This window comes from Balaenoptera physalus (genome assembly GCF_965194825.1).
Source record: "Balaenoptera physalus genome assembly, chromosome: 12".
In the NCBI taxonomy this organism is placed as follows: Eukaryota; Metazoa; Chordata; class Mammalia; order Artiodactyla; family Balaenopteridae; genus Balaenoptera; species Balaenoptera physalus.
In genome coordinates, this window is record NC_138897.1 from 46,701,990 (window position 1) to 46,719,161 (window position 17,172).

General features: G+C 41.4%; 1 long non-coding RNA gene across 2 annotated transcripts in view; it reads left to right on the forward strand.

Annotated features, from left to right (window-relative positions):
* LOC309639222 overlaps nucleotides 1–17,172 on the forward strand; it is an 82,975-nt gene that overhangs the window by 54,939 nt on the left and 10,864 nt on the right. Inside the window, exon 2 of one of the 2 annotated variants that reach the window (XR_014251528.1) lies at nucleotides 2,307–2,493. This is a non-coding gene — a long non-coding RNA (uncharacterized lncRNA). Of the gene's footprint in view, nucleotides 1–2,306; nucleotides 14,947–17,172 lie in introns of those variants that run through there. The other variant, XR_014251529.1, reaches the window with a different exon arrangement.

Here is a 17,172-nt window from a genome sequence, read left to right on the forward strand (position 1 = left end):
GACTTTGACATCTCTTTCCTGGGGCACATGATTCACCCCATAATGATGGGCTTGGGTTTCTCACCAAAGAAAGCTTGTGAACTTTTCAGTATTTACCCCATGACTAAGGGACTCTCTGATAATCTCTCTCTCTCTCCATCAGATGCATCTCTTAAAGGCATGAAACGTTCACAGATTCCAGGGGCTATAGTTCTTACAGAATTTCTTGTAAGATAAAGAACTGAGAGTTTAGTTGTATGCATGTATGACTTAAAATTTACAGAGTTGGCAAACAAAGATGCTAACGGAAATTTTTTGGTTGACTAAGTACATAAAAATCCATGGTCAATAGAGCAGAGCTAATGTAGAAAAGATTTAAGAGGAGGAGGATTTAAATTGGAGCTTGAAGTGAGGAAAAGAGGAATTTATATTGCTAGAGAGGTTGGGGAAAGTCAGTCTAAAAAGGGAACCATGACACAGATAAAACTTCAGAGAATAGAATGGGCAAGTTGGTGGCCTGGTGGACTTTAGTCAATTAATATTTGCCCTGTGTGTCTATATTCTAGGCCCTTGGAATATCTCAGTGAACAAAATATAAAAATCACTGCCCTCATGGAGCTTATACTCTTGGTGTGTATGTGTGTGTTGTGGGAAGAAACAAAATAAACAAGTAAGTAAATATTAGAAGGTGATAAGTACTTTAGAGAGAGAAAAAAAAAATGTACGGTAGGGGAAAGAGGATTGGGAGCTGGGGAGGAGGGTGGCTGCAGTTTTAAGCAGGCATTCAGAGCGGGCCTCACTAAGAAGGAAACTGTTGAGCAAAGACTTGAAGAAGGTGAGGGAACCCTATGGCTCTCTGAGGGAGGAACATTCTAGAAAGAGAGAAGCACCAGTGCAAAGGACCTAAGGGAGGAACGTGCCTGAGATGTTTAAGGAACAGCCAGGTGGCCTTTGTGATCAGAGCAGGTTGATCAAGGGGGAGAAGAAGGAGACCAGTCCATTGTGAGGACTTTTGTTTTTACCTGCGTGAAACAGGTAGTCTGGGTAGTCGTTAATGAGTTGATGCGGAGGAATGAAATGATATGACTGATGTTTAAAGAGGATCTCCTTGGCTATCTAAGAGGCAAGGTTAGAAGCAGAGAGAGAATTTTGGAGGCCATTAGGTAACCCAGGTAAGAAATAATGGAGCCTGGATCAGGGTAGTAGCTATGAAAGTGTTAAGGAAACAGACTGGATCCTGGATATACGGTTTTCTTGAGGGCTTTCTTACAGCCAATAGGATTTTCTGACAGATTGAATGTGGAGAGTGAGAGTCAAGTGTGACACTGTAACTTGTCTTGAGCAACTGGAAGGATGGAGTTGTCATTAGCTGAGAACAGGATGCCTTGTAGGGGCAGGATGTTTGTGGGATGGGGTAGGGAGAAACTGGGACTTCCATTTGGGACACAGAAGTTTGAGATGTCTATTAGACATCCAAATGGAGATATTAAACAGGCAGTTGTGTATATAAGACTGGAATTCAGCAGAGAGGTTGGAGCTGAAAATATAAATTTGAGAGTCTCTGGAATATGAAGACGGGATGAACTCTCCAAGGTTGTGAGTGAGTGATGATAGAAAAGACATCCAAGGACTGAGCCCTGGGACCTTCCAACGTTAAAAGGAGAAAGCAGAAAAAGAGACTGAGAAGGAATAACCAGTGAGGTAGAAAGAACAGCAATAGGATTTGTTTGACTAGCTGAGGGTTAATAATCTGTTGAGACAGGACAAGGGATAAATTGGTAAAAGGACTTGAAGACCTAGCATAGAACCTAGATTTTTTAGATGCTGAAACTAAGGCATAACTTGATAAAAGATTTGTCTAAAATGACTTCATGGTAAATATCTCCTTCTAATCCCAGTCCCTTGATTCAATCAGAATCTTCATGGTTGAGGAAAATTTTGTAATGTGCAAGGTTTAGAGATATGCATCTCACTCTACCATGGAATTCGATAGGAGAGGCTGTTTCATTCTGAGTTGTTCAAAATAACAAATTCTTCATCTACTTCTTCATCTACTGTGTGTGTGTGTCTGTGTATGTATTTCTGATCAGTGGCGTTTTAAAGAAGCTTCCACAGAGCCACCAAAGTTAATAGGTCAGTATTACTTTCTTCAAACGTAGTTTTACTCACAAGCTTGATAAACGATAGAAGTTGCAGGCTCAAAAGCCAGACTTAAGGAAAGAGTTCCCTGAATCCTGTTTCTGGTCTCATGCTCTTTTGTTTTTGTTGAGATAATTTGTCTTGCTTGTTGATCTTTGACCCGAGACTTAGGGTTTTCTTTTTTGCAGGATGAAATTAAAGTTTGAAATTAAAGACCAGTAGATTCCAAAGGAGACTGAAATAATATCTTCGGAAATTCAAGTGTGATGTAACAGTATACTAGAGAGGAAGACGTGGAAATTCAACAATATCACACAAGAGAGTTGAAGAATCAGAGGTGGTGGTTTGGCACCTCCTATGACACACAGATCCCAGGTGGGTCATCCCGAACTTGGAAAAGAGCATGTAGTAGAATTTTCACTAATTTTTGTTTGTGGCTCTAGGGTAATTGCTGACTAAATTGATGCTTCAAATAAGTAACTAAGTGTTGGCATTTTATAGCCTTTGAAACTTGTTTTTAGACATTTTTTGGTCTTATTTCTCTGTTGCCTTTTTGATCTAAACTCTCAAACTCTTTCAGAACTGAAGCAGGAAATTTAGATTTAACCTCAAGAGTCAATGTTTTGTCTTGTGTCTCCTCTAATATAATACAGATGTGAGGATGGCTGTATTTTACTTGAACACTTATTGAATTTCTGCCTTACTCCTTTCTCTTTCTAATGGGAAACAGTCTAACTCTAGTCCTCATTAAACTCAGAGAATCCAAGCTGTAATCTTGAGAATGTACATGGAGAGAAGATATATTTAGGTTATTTACTTAGATTACAAAGCCTTAAACTGCTTCACTATTTGAGGAAAAAAATCTCCCGTCTATGAAAGACAATGAGAAACAAAGAAAAATGTTAAAGATTTAAGAAGTGTTAGTTTAAGAACTGAAAAAATGGCCCTCCAAAATGCTCTTTTCTGACTAGAGTGAGTGTCACTTCATTACCTGGGCAGTCTGTAATGTAGTGAGATGTCCCTTTTGAACACTCTACAATCTAGCTTGACAATGCCTATATTTTCTTTCTTTCTTTTTTTTTTTTAACATCTTTATTGGAGTATAATTGCTTTACAGTGTTGTGTTAGTTTCTACTGTATAACAAAGTGAATCAACTATACGTATACATATATCCCCATATCCCTTCCCTCTTGCGTCTCCCTCCCACCCTCCCTATCCCACCCCTCTAGGTGGTCACAGAGCACGGAGCTGTTCTCCCTGTGCTATGCGGCTGCTTCCCACTAGCTATCTATTTTACATTTGGTAGTTCATATATGTCCATGCCACTCTCTCACTTCATCCCACCTTACCCTTCCCCCTCCCCATGTCCTCAAGTCCATTCTCTACATTTGTATCTTTATTCCTATCCTTTCCCTAGGTTCTTCAGAACCTTTTTTTTTTTTTTTTAGATTCCGTATATATGTGTTAGCATACGGTATTTGTTTTTCTCTTTCTGACTTACTTCACTCTGTATGACAGTCTCTAGGTCCATCTACCTCATTACAAATAACTCAATTTCGTTTCTTCTTATGGCTGAGTAATATTCCATTGTATATACGTGCTACATCTTCTTTATCTGTTCATCTGTCGATGGACACTTAGGTTGCTTCCATGTCCTGGCTATTGTAAATAGAGCTGCAGTGAACATGGTGGTACATGACTCTATTTGAATTATGGTTTTCTCAGGGTATATGCCCAGTAGTGGGAAGGCTGGGTCATATGGTAATTCTATTTTTAGTTTTTTAAGGAACCTCCATACTGTTCTCCATAGTGGCTGTATCAATTTACATTCCCACCAACAGTGCAAGAGGGTTCCCTTTTCTCCACACCCTCTCCAGCATTTATTGTTTGTAGATTTTTTGATGATGACAATGCCTGTATTTTCTATCTACAAAGCTAGTTCTCCCAAATTGTGCTATTCCAGAGAACTGCACAGACTGTCTGAATATTTCAGCAACTTTGAGGTCACCATCCCAGCTTCCTGTGGCGTAAATCTTCTGTAGGTCAGTTGGGCAGAGAAGGGCCCAACTTGTCCAGTGACTGTGATACAGACAATGACACCCAGCTCCTTTGGGCAAAGTGCTACATTTATCTGTCAGTACTGATCCAACAATCTGAATTTATTTTTCAGGTTGGTGGCAAATGTATTTAAGAGGGAAAAAATACTTCATAGTGTAGACGTGTAATGTGAGCTCATTTATATGGTTTCGGAATGATTTCTTCAGTGGCCCAGTGACCTGATCTGCTTCAACTAGTGTAAACATGTGTCACAATTATGTTTGTACCCCTCTTTGGATTTATTTGATTAGAGGCTTTCTTGTTGACTTGTGTTACAGGGGAAAATAAGCACGTATCCCTGTCCTCAGACCAGTCACTGGTTTGTTTACTCTGATGGTTGCAACTAATCATGAAACAGTTAGAGCTCTCCAAAGATGGCATGCTGGCCTCTCCTGGGACATAGTGAGCTCTCGGTTGGTGTAGCCAGGGACAGACATGACCCTGGCATGCAGCCAGGTGACTTCATGGCAGGGGTCTTAGAAGGAGACTCATGACTGAAGGAGCGGTTGGTCTAGGTGGCTTCCATATCCCCTTCTCACTCCCAGCTGCTTTGATCAGTGCGTTTGATTCAATCCTTTCAGGATTGACAGTATCTGGAGAGCTTGGTTAGTAAATGAACAGTTTGGAGTCATGCTTACATCTGGTCCATTGGGTGCCAGTGAACCAGCTAATAATTACACGTGTACACTGGCCATGGTATGGAGAATCAGGATTCTGTGGGAGGAACATTTAAAATCACTTTTTGTTTTGGCATTGACATTTTCTTTGAAATTTAAATTTTCTATCATGTGCTCATTAGAAATGCTGGGCATCTGATTAAAAAAAAAAAAAACAAAACCCCCAAACAACCTATGTTAGCTGACACTTCTAAAGTAATATATATTTATAAATATATAAGACTATAATAATAAAACTAATGATCATGTCAGCAGTACCACTACTGTGGCAGAATGCAATTTGGTATATCTGGTCAAGAACTATATTATTTTCTAATAAGACAGTAAAATATTTCTATTGTTATCACTATGGTACACCTTACCATTGTGGAATTATAACAAATCCTCATTTGTTCCGTCCTCCCGATCCTGCCGTGTGTTCCTTGCTTTTCATAGATGTTGCATAATATTTACATGTAAGTTTAAACCTAGAAAGGTGAACTAGAAGGTACTAGAGGAAAGAGTACGGAGCTGTTGGCTCAGATTGTTCTGGGTTCGAAACTCCGCTGTGAAACTCATCAGCTGTGTTGCATAGTTTCCAACTTCTTCAATTCTTTGGAAAAAGACCCTGGGCTTCATGAAATTCTGCTTGATGCACGTCCTGTGTCCAGAGAGACATCTTTCATAAGAGGGACCATTATTCCCAGTTGGGCCTGGGGCATTAGCGGGAACAAGGCGCAACAAAGTAGTTGAGAGGCAACACATCCTTTTTCATCTGTGTTATTGGCTTGTCCCTTGTTCAGTGGTTGATTGGAGATCAAAGGTGGAAGGGAAACCAGGGTGTGCTCAACAACAAGGATCTTGATGTTCTTGAAAGATAGTATTTAGCTCAAATACTTCTGTGTGGCAAAGATGAATGCATATTAGAATTCTGAGAGTTTTTGTGATGACCATAAAGTCTTCTAGTCAGTATTTGTTTGTTTTTCTTTAAAGGGCATATCTGAAGAAAGGGCCAAAGAAAGATGGTTTTTATGAAGCTTTGCTTCTTTTGGTGTTTCCTGCCTTGTTTTCCTTCCTTACTCCAAGGGCAGCCTTGCTCTATGTGACATATGACCAGGCAGCCCAGACTTCTTTTTTTTTAAAAGAGTTTGTTTGTTTGTTTGTTTATTTATTTATTTATGGCTCTGTTGGCTCTTCGTTGCTGCGCACGGGCTTTCTCTAGTTGTGGCGAGCAGGGGGCTAGTCTTCAGTTGCGGTGCACAGGCTTCTCACTGTGGTGGCTTCTCTTGTTGCAGAGCACAGGTTCTAGGCATGTGGGCTTCAGTAGTTGTGGCATGCCGGCTCAGTAGCTGTGGCTTGCGGGCTCTAGAGTGCAGGCTCAGTAGTTGTGGCGCATGGGCTTAGTTGCGCCACAGCATGTGGGATCTTCCTGGACCAGGGCTCGAACCCGTGTCCCCTGCATTGGCAGGTGGATTCTTAACTACTTTGCCACCAGGGAAACCCCAGACTTCTTATATATTCACGTCTGGTGCTGCATTCTCCAGTGTGTCTGTAGAATCTCAAGGCCTTGCTAGTGTTGTTTCCCTGGCAAAGGCTCTTCCAAAGTGGAAGTGTGAGTTCTTGAACCAAGCTTGCTCTGACCAAGCCAGCCAGTATATACATTGCACATTTAGTAACGGCCTATCTTTTGAAAAGAGAGCTAGCTTCAAGCCTTCAGGTGCTGGGGATGGCAAAAGTTATTTCAGGATGCCCTTCCCATATTTGATGATCCCACATCAAGACTTGGAGTTTATATGGATTTATATATAGAAGATTCTCAAAACTAAAGTTCTTGGATGCAAGGAACTTGAATTTAAATCACGCGACTTATGTGTTTTGACATTCATACCTGCTGATGGTCACAAATTGTTGTGTAAGATGACTTATGGGGGATCTAGCAAAATATACTCTGAATCATGTGACATTGCTGTTCTAATTTACAATTAATTTGTCATGGTATGAATGACAGATTTTAATTCGTTTGGTTAATACAGGGGATGAGAAGTCATATAGTTCAGTAGCAGCATCAGAAGGACCCTCATGTATGTGATCGTTTTTGTCAGACACACTGAATCAGTGAATTCTTTCCTTCTCTTTGGGAAGATGTTGAACTTGGGTGACATAGTGGGAAGCTCAGTGCTGTTGGAGAATGTCTGTAGATAAAACTGATCTGTGTCCAAACCATTCCACTTGATAGGCAAGTGGCTTGGAGTTGCAAAGACTGGGGCTCCTAGAGCTGGAGATGGGTTCAGAGGAAGGACAGGGCTGGCCTGGCCCTTGGGCTGCAGAGCACAGAGCCTTAGGAGATTGAACAATAGCATCTAGACCAAAGCTCGAGTCGGGTTCCAGACTAGGTGAAGGAGCAAAGCAGAGTAGAGAGAGGAAGACTGGGCATGAGGCTATATAGCAAGGTATCTGAGGCCACTAGACCAAGAAAGTGAGGATACAGGGCAGGCAGGAGGCAGAACACAAGAGCCTGGGTCAGGGTCTGACAACCTAGCTAATTGGAGAGCTATGTATAACCAGCTTACTCACTTGGCAGTGAACATGTCTTAAGGCAAATGCACTGTGCAGAAGATCAGATCACTGGATACCCTAACTTTGAATCCTTGGGATCCCTGGGCTTGCAGATCTGACTCTTCTGGCTTTGGAAGAGTGAACTCTGGAAAGTGACTGGGTTATCCCCAAAGAAGCTGGGGAAATCTGACCCTTCCCTACTCCACCTTCCCTCACCAGTCAAAAAAGTAGCAAACCTCATAGCAGGTCTCAGGAATTTTCATGGTTAATGGAAAATGCTGGAGAAGAGGTAGGAAATTTTGGTCCTTTACAACTGGTTTGAAGCTTTACATTCTGGCAGCTAAAGATGTATTGAGTCCTCATTCCCTGTTATCTGCTTTTACTATTTGGCCTGCAATATAATGCATTTAATGCATGTCTACTCTTGAATTTTGGTATGGGCCTATAAATATTAGAAGTTAACAGTGAAGGGGACAGGGACATATTAGTGGAGTAAGTCATTAGATGGTCTTGGTTTCCAGTTTCATTTCGTTAATTGATGGTCTGCTCATTTTAATCTGAAATACAAAGGAGCTATTGAAGTGGAGGAATGTTTTCATGTTCTCATATCAGAGCCAAATGAGCAAAACATTAAAGAATAGTACTAGTTCAAATGGTTTCCAAATCAGTCACATTTCTCTATAATTTTCTCATTCTGATTCCTATTTATATTTTCTGTGGAGTCCAACTTGTGGTTGTCATAGAAATTCCTGTTTTCTACACGAATCTGATATTTTGATTTTTATTATTTGTATCTCATAGCAAGTGAAGATCTATTAAAATCTAAATATTTTCTTTTAAATAACCAGAATAGATCTTTTAACCTTCACCTCATTACTCTTAATGTCTTTTGACCTCTGATGTATAGGATTTCTTAGGATTCTCTTTTGATGTAATAAGAAATAGTCCCATGAACAGAGTGGTTTGAAGACGATGAAAGTCTGTGAGTCCTGGTACCCACCCTTCTTCCCTTTGCTTTTAGCACCTTCAGCGGCTCTGAAGCCATCGGGTATTTCTATCATGGCTGTACACAGGTGGTCCTGGCTTAAATACCAAGAGTCTTTGCTGGATTTTGTTCCCTTTTCTTTCTCCCATCCTTTTTATTTCCTTCCGTATGCTTTTAGATTTTTTTCCCATGCAGTTTTCATGTATTGTTTTGACTCCACTAAAATTTTTCTATTAAAAAGTTTTGTTTGAAGCTGGCAATGATCCGATTCTTGTCAAATCCATAGCTTCTCAGAATTTACCATGGTATCTTTTCTGTGGCTTTGATATTGTTGACCAGTCAATCCTCTTTGAAGCTGTCTCCTCTGGTTTTTTTTTTTCCTCTTTTTTTGTCTTTCCATCTTCCCACCCATCCAGTGGCTATGTCATGGATACCATGCAGGCTCCTGCATTGTTCTGGTTATCTGGCTGGGCCTTTCCCAACATCTCCTAGGCTCTTCTTTAGTTCCTGCTCCAAAAAGGAGCCCCTCATCCCAGGTTCTGCCTTGAACAGCTCCAGGTTCCACATTCACTTCCTGGGTGGGCTTATTCACCCTCTGGATGCCACCTGTCACAAGAGAGGGCTAACTAACCCTCAAATCCATATCCCTGGTTTGGACCGCTCACCTCTACTGCAGTTCTCTGTCTCCAAAGAGCGATTGAGACATTGCAGGACATCTCCACTTTCAGGACCTGCCATCTAACAGTGGGTTCATAGCTTCTCTCCCAGTTCCAACCTGGCTAGTCTCAACTACCAGAGGCACTAGTTTCCTGCCAGTTGCCTAGCCTAAAAACCTTTAAATCTTTGACTCTTACTGTTTTGCATTTTCTACATCCAGTTTCATATGAATGGTCGCTACTATTGGGTTGGCCAAAAAGTTCGTTCGGATTTTCCCATACGATGCTACGGAAAACCCGAACGAACTTTTTGGCCAACCCAATAATTACTTCACAATACTTTTCCGATCCCGGCCTCTATTTTTACTGTCACCTTCTAATGTTACAGGTGAGGCCATGGAGCTTAGAGTGTTTCTTTGCCTCTTTATCAGTTACAACATAGAAAAGCCAGGACCTGATTTCCTGATTCAAATGCAAATCCCTGGTTGAAAACCATGGGTTTAGAGCAGTGGTTCTCACACTTAAGGGTCTCAGACCCTATTTAGACTCAAGAAATATTGAAGACTCCAAAGAACTTTTATTTATATGGGTTATAGTTATTGATATTGATCATTTCAGAAACTACAACTGGGAAGTTAAAAATACTAATTCTTTTTAAAAAGCAATAATAAACTTATTATATATGAACAAAGAATATTTTTACAAAAAATAACTATTTTTTCAAAACAAAAACAGTGAGAAAAGTGATATTATTTTACATTTTTTTTGCAAATTTTCTTAAGGTCTGGCTTAGTAGAAGACAGTTGGACTGTTAAACCTGCTATTGCTGTGATGTCATACATCCTGTAACCCTGGGAAAGATCCGCTGTATACTGACTGGTTAAAGGATGGGAGTGAGAAAGGCAGATAGCATCTTAATATCATCATGGAAATGATTTGATTTCAAGGACTCCCTGAAATGGTCTTGGAGATCTCTAAGAGTCTCAGGACCATATTTTGAGAATCACTGGCCTATAGGGTTGCTAAGTCTTTTTCTGACTCAACATTTTCTTGTTCTTTTCATGACCTTTCCATTTTTGTTTTGAGGTTTATATAAGAAAAGTTCAAAGTCGAACATAATCATGTAATCAGAATCTAATATATATTGAGGAATTCAATTTCTAAAGCTTGAAAATACATCATATGATGAAGTGGTAGCTTTTTAAAAATCATGATGTTAAATTTCCATGCTCATGACCAAGAGGCCACACTTCATTGTTTTCTCCAATTCTGTGTTCTCATCTCTCTAGTTCTTCTGACCACCTGGATTGTAATTTTCTTTAATATAAAGCTAAATTTTTGTTATTTGTGTTAATGGAGAGCAAAATGGAGATATAGGAAATAACTCTAAACTCTATCATGGCGCCTTTCCCCTTCTTTATTTGGTAATCAATCATACACTGAGTTTTGCTCTGTGCTCAGACTGCTAGATGCTGGGATATTAAATTTATAGATGCAATGGTCCCATCCCTGAATTCATACCTTGGTATGAACACAGGCTTAAACACCAGTAATCACAATATAATGTGTTAAGAGAGAAGACCTGACTCCTTCGAGAGAAACCTGTGGTGACACCAAGCAAGGTCATTCTCTCTTTTAAGACACTGCTAGATTAACAATGATCTCCAGTCCCCTTTCGGTCAAAAGAAACCATTTGGAACATGTAGATCCAGTGGTTTCCAGTGTTTAGTGTTGAGGAGAAAGCTTAGCATCTATCAGTTAACTGTGGAAACTTTTATTCTTCTAGAGACTGAACATAAGCCAGAAGAGTATATCATGGTGGGTAGATTGTGGAGAGAGGAGGCAGGAATTTAAAGCTAGAAACGAAAATGGTGGTGATGGGGATCTGAAAAAAGCAGTAGCGCAGGTACGGTCTCTGGATGGCTGCCTCCCTCTCTGGAGAACAGAGAGAGTATCTCCTTTTCACACCACAATTCAGGCATGGATTGAGAGAAATAATACCACCACCACCACAACTGCTATTACTACTATTACTACACTACTAATTGTAGCAGGCAACAACGTACTCAGTACAGGCATACCTCAGAGATATTTTGGGTTTGCTTCTAGACCACTGCAATAAAGTAGATATAGCAATAAGGTGAGTCACACAAAGTTTTTTGGTTTCCCAGGGCATATAAAAGTTATGTTTACACTACACTGTAGTCTATTAAGTGTGCAATAGCATTATGTCTAAAAAATGTACATGCTTTAATTAAAAATATTTTATTGCTAAAAAATGCTAAACGTCATCTGATAGGGTTGCCACACACCTTCAACTGTAAAATGCAATTATCTGCAAAGTGCAATAAATTGAAGCACAGTAAAACAAGGTATACCTGTACTGATTATGTGCCAGGCACAATGCTAAGCTCTTTGCATGCATTATTTTGATTGATTGATTGATTGATTGAAGTATAGTTGATTTACAATGTTATATTAATTTCTGCTGTACAGCAAAGTGATTCAATTATACATATATATACATTCTTTTTTATATTCTTTTCCATTATGGCTTATCACAAAATACTGAATATAGTTTCCTGTGCTGTACAGTAGGACCTTATTGTTTATCCATTCTGTATATAACAGTTTGCATCTGCTAACCCCAAACTCCCAATCCATCCCTCCCCCACACCCTTTCCCCCTTGGCAACCACAAGTCTGTTCTTTATGTCTGTGAGTCTGTTTCTGTTTTGTAGATATGTTCATTTGTGTCATATTTTAGATTCCACATATAAGTAATATCATATGGTATTTGTCTTTCTCTTTCTGACTTACTTCACTTAGTATGATAATCTCTAGGTCCATCCATGTTACTGCAAATAGCATTATTTCATTCCTTTTTATGGCTGAGTAATATTCCACTGTATATGTATACCAAATCTTCTTTATCCATTCATCTGTCAATGGACATTTAGGTTGTTTCCATGTCTTGGTTATTGTGAATAGTGCTGCTATGAACACAGGGGTACATATATCTTTTTGAATTATAGTTTAGTCCAGATATATGCCCAGGAGTGGGATTGCTGGATCATATGGCAACTCTATTATTAGTTTTTGAGGAACCTCCATACTGTTTTCCATAGTGGCTGCAACAACTTATATTCCCACCAACAGTGTAGGAGGGTTCCCTTTTCTCCATACCTTCCCCAGCATTTGTTATTTGTAGACTTTTTAATGATGGCCATTCTGACTGGTGTGAGGTGGTACCTCATTGGCATGCAGTATTTTATTAAATATTCATAACAACCCTCTGTAGAGGCAGTTTCCACTCACCAATAAGCGTATTGTGCACCTCCTATGTATCAGCTCAGGGGGCTAGATGCTAGGGCCGGAATGTTGAGCCATACAGATACAGTCTATGTGGCTGTGGTGCATGGAATTTAGTAGCGATGACAAGGTTAGAAATTAGCCAAATAATTACACTGATAAATATACATAGGTGATTATACACTGTGCTGAATGCTCACATATGTAACTGTTATTTGTTGAGCACCTACGATGTGCTAGGCTGTGGCCATACAACAGGGCTACCATTATTCTCCCTGTTCTAGATAAGCAAACTGAGTAAGTTTTAGTAAATGGCCAAAAAACTTGCCAGGCTTCAAAGATGGGTCCTTGTACACTGTGCTGGTAGATGAATCACTGAGCGCATGTTGGGGTGTCAGGGAACGGACCGCCTGCAGGGTCACCACCTTTGCCATGGTTGTCATCAGAGGTGGCTAAAGCAGAATGTGCTGGTGGGTCTCACTAGGCAGTTGGGAGCTAAGATCCTGATGAATGTGGCAAGGCTAAGTTTTCCCCCTGGACATGCAGAAGTTGGGAATACGGAGAAAGGTGGACAGTGTGATTTCTATGTTGAAAGCGAAGAGCCAGTCCAATGAGGTATGTTCTTAAAATTATCTCTGAGCTGTTTTTAAAATATATCCAAGGGACTTCCCTGGTGGTGCAGTGGTTGAGTCCACCCGCCAATGCAGGGGACACGGGTTCAATCCCTGGTCCAGGAAGATCCCACATGCCATGGAGCAGCTAAGCCCGTGCACCACAACTATTGAGCCTGCGCTGTAGAGCCCGCGAGCCACAACTACTGAGCCTGCGCACCACAACTACTGAGTGCATGTGCTGCAACTACTGAAGCCCACATGCCTAGAGCCTGTGCTCCGCAACAAGAAAGCCACTGCAACGAGAAGCCCGTGCACTGCGACGAAGAGTAGCCCCCACTTGACGCAACTAGAGAAAGCCTGCGTACAGCAATGAAGACCCAACACAGCCAAAAATAAATAAATAAATAATAAATTCTAAAAAATCACTAAAATGTATCCAAAGTATTTCCCATAGATAGTCTTTTGGAAATAGCCCAGGTTTTCTCAGTATAAGGAAGGCAGTTTCAGGGAAAGGAAGTTTTGGGGAGAGAGCAGCACAGAAAGAATAGGAAACTTTTATAGATAATGGCGACTTTTAGTGCGCTTCCTTTAGCCATAGCTGCCTCGCTGGTTACCTGAACATGTGCTTGTTTGTTACTTTGATAGTGCAGAGTGATCATCACATCAGAGCCCTTTCACTGGCTCTTTCTCCTGGCCCCATGGTCCTCTCTGCAGTTACAAGGCTTCTGGAAAGCCTAGAGGAATTGACACTTGTCCTGTTCACGGCGTCAAAAACTGTATCATGTCCACTGCAGAGGGTGGGATGAGTATATGATCATTTTTTTCTTCTTAGGAGTGAAAAGAGGTGCCAGAAATGAGGTGGACGCAGGTGAGCCTCCATATCCTTATTGAGAGGGGGGTTTAGGAAGGTGGGTGTTGTATGTAAAGGGGACAGCCCTGTGGCCTCCACCTGCTCTACTGCCCTGGGAGGGGATACCCTGAGTGGCAGCAGGTTGGGTCATGCCCGTTGGCTGGAAAACTAGTAGAGGAGAGTGAAGGGAGAAAACAGAGATCATTGTTTAACTTGTGTTGAAAATTCACTTTGAACCTGTATGTATTTACTCTTCCTTATTTCATTTGCTCAGGAAGTGACCTCAGAGCATATAAGTGAGTGAGAAAAAACAAATTAAATTAAATCTAAATACCCATGAAAGTGACATTTCAATGCAAACAACATATTTTGAGCACCGACTATGGGTAGAGGGTAGCAGCCTCTATAAACAGAGTTTTATTTCACATTTGACTTTTCTCCAAATGCCTCCAAGGTAGGAAAGATAGGCCTCACTCAGGGAACTGTCCCTTCAGGGACTTGGGTTTTTGATTGTTATTTGTCGGGAGTCAGAATTTTTAAGCACCAGATTGGTCTGGCTCATAGTCAGGCCATGTGGTCACTGGCAACCATAGGTTGACTGCCCCTGGGTTAGACGTCCACTCTGGACCATCAGCTGTGGCGGAGAGGGGGCAGAATTCTGTGGTATAATATACGGCTGCTACGGCTGCTCCTGCAGGGGTGATGGGAGCAGTGGGCAGTAGTGAAATGTCTAGTACCAGGGTCGTAGTAGTATAATATCTATATTACCTCCCTCACAGGACTATCAAAGCCAAAACTAGTAACAGTAGTTACTATTTATTAACTATCTACTATGTGTAAGGTACTTAATACATGTAACCTCATTTATTCTTCAAAACAAGTTTGCCAGGTAGGTTTTCTCTACATATTCAGAAGAGGAAATGGAGACTAAGAAATGGTATGCGGTCTGCTGAAAATCACACAGCTAGAAGTGGTGTGGCAGGGATTTGACTTCAGGTCAGAGCATTTTCAAAGCCTATTCTCTGTTTCCTCCACATGGTTATTTGGGAAACTATTTTGCAACCCGTAAAGGGTTTTTATAGATACAGTTAAGATTTTTTTTTTTTTTTTTTTTATAAATTTATTTATGTTTTATTTATTTTTTGGCTGCGTTGGGTCTTCGTTGCTGCGTGCGGGCTTTCTCTAGTTGCGGGGAGGAAGGGCTACTCTTTGTTGCTGTGCGCGGGCTTCTCATTGCGGTGGCTTCTCTTGTTGCGGAGCACGGGCTCTAGGCGCGCGGGCTTCAGTAGTTGTGGCGCACGGGCTCAGTAATTGTGGCTCGCGGGCTCCAGAGCGCAGGCTCAGTAGTTGCAGCGCACGGGCTTAGTTGCTCCGTGGCATGTGGGATCTTCCTGGAGCAGGGCTCGAACCCGTGTCCGCTGCATTAGCAGGCGGATTCTTAACCACTGTGCCACCAGGAAAGCCCATAGATACAGTTAAGATTTTTATTAAAATATTATCCCTTCTTTCCCTGCAGACTTAGGTTTGGACTTAGTCCACTGACAGATGGTGTTTCCTATCTCTAGGATAATTTTGAGGGTTATGGGAGTAACAGCCAGTAGTTTCGTATTTGTAATCTACACTGAAAACTGCCTTATCGGTAAATTGCCAAGAATAATAGAAAAAACAGAAACTCACGAGTCAGATCTTACAATGCTCTGGGGAAAACTGTGACCCTGCGCATGGGCCTCCTGCCTTCTCCATGAGCGGTGGGGTGGCCTGCACTTCCAGCGCGTGTCCCGGCCGGGCTCCTCAGCCTTCAGCATGAACTGCTGCCCCACACCCAAGGTTGCTGACTGTCAGGAAAGGGACTGGGTCTTGATGGGTAGCCTTCCGTCCTAGAGCTGCCCTCCAGTGCCGGTCAGGTCACAGAAGGGCACACTCTCTGCCCTGCAGGGTCCACCTCAGCCTCCACGGCAAGGAGTTGAACCTGTAGCAGCCCCACCACGCATGCTGTTCCTCTGGATACTCTTCATCCTGGGATGAAGGCCGAAACTCCGGGGGCTAGTTCCATGCACAGACAGTTTTGGTCCCTGGTAGACTAGTCTTTACTGAACTGAGTCTTGGCATTATGTCATCAGGGATAGTCCTGATGACTAATAGGGACAGGCCAGTTAGACCGTTACTGTATTTGCTGGGAGATGCTGTGAAGGTCAGGTTCCCTGCATCGTTAATTTCTTAGGAGGAGGAGGCATGGAGAAATGTCTCTTAGGCCTAAGTATGTGTACTCCTAAGCAACTGATTTGTTTTCAGCTTATGGACACTTTGGAGTGATGATTACTTCCTCTCTGTGTTGGCAAGTAGGAAGGTCAGAGATAATTTTTCCCCCTTGGTCCTAGAAAAGTCTAGAAGACCTTTAGGGCATGTGTGAGGCCACTGACATACTGCTGGCTTCATTGTTCCCTCATTCTCTCTGATGTCCTCACTTATGTGTAATATACTGCTTTAAAGAATATGTGAACTGCTTCAGTTTACTTTTTATGGACTGAGGCAGGTATGGATTCAGAGTGCCTCTTTAGAGTATTTGAGGGACAGTGACATGATATTTTAGTAGTAAAAAGTCACTGGTGACTGCTGCGTTTTGCCCATGGTTGGTGCTCAGCTTTTGAAAACAATTAAATTGGAGGAGAAAACAAAAACACTCTTCCTTTACCCCTGCCTTCTTTTTAGCTTAAAAATTTCTTATGGGTATTTCTGAGGTAGAATTAGCAGCTTTCTTGGATATGTGTTTTACATTTAAAGAGAGGCTGTGTTAGGTAATTTTTTTTCTCCCTCTATTTCTCTTGAGGAGACAGTTGAGTGAGCCTTTGAACATATACACCTTTCCATTTAAAAAATGTGACCAGGAATAAACACCCTTTCTGTGAAGCAGCAGCCACTTCCTGTTCTGGATTCCAGGGCATGGTTTCTCCCAAGGAGCAATGTTAATGGGCCAAATGACCAAAGGCCCTCATGGTTGTTTTTTTTTTTTAACATATGCAGATTACATTTATTGAGCACTTACTATGTGGCAGATGTGATACGTGTTCTGCTTACATTTTCTTTCTTTTTTCTTTTAACATCTTTATTGGAGTATAATTGCTTTACAATGGTGTTAGTTTCTGCTGTATAACAAAGTGAATCAGCTATACATATACATATATCCCCATATTGCCTCCCTCTTCCGTCTCCCTCTGACCCTCCCTATCCCACCCCACTAGGTGGACACAAAGCACCAAGCTGATCTTCGTGTGCTATGCGGCTGCTTCCCACTAGCTATCTATTTTACATTTGGTAGTTTATATATGTC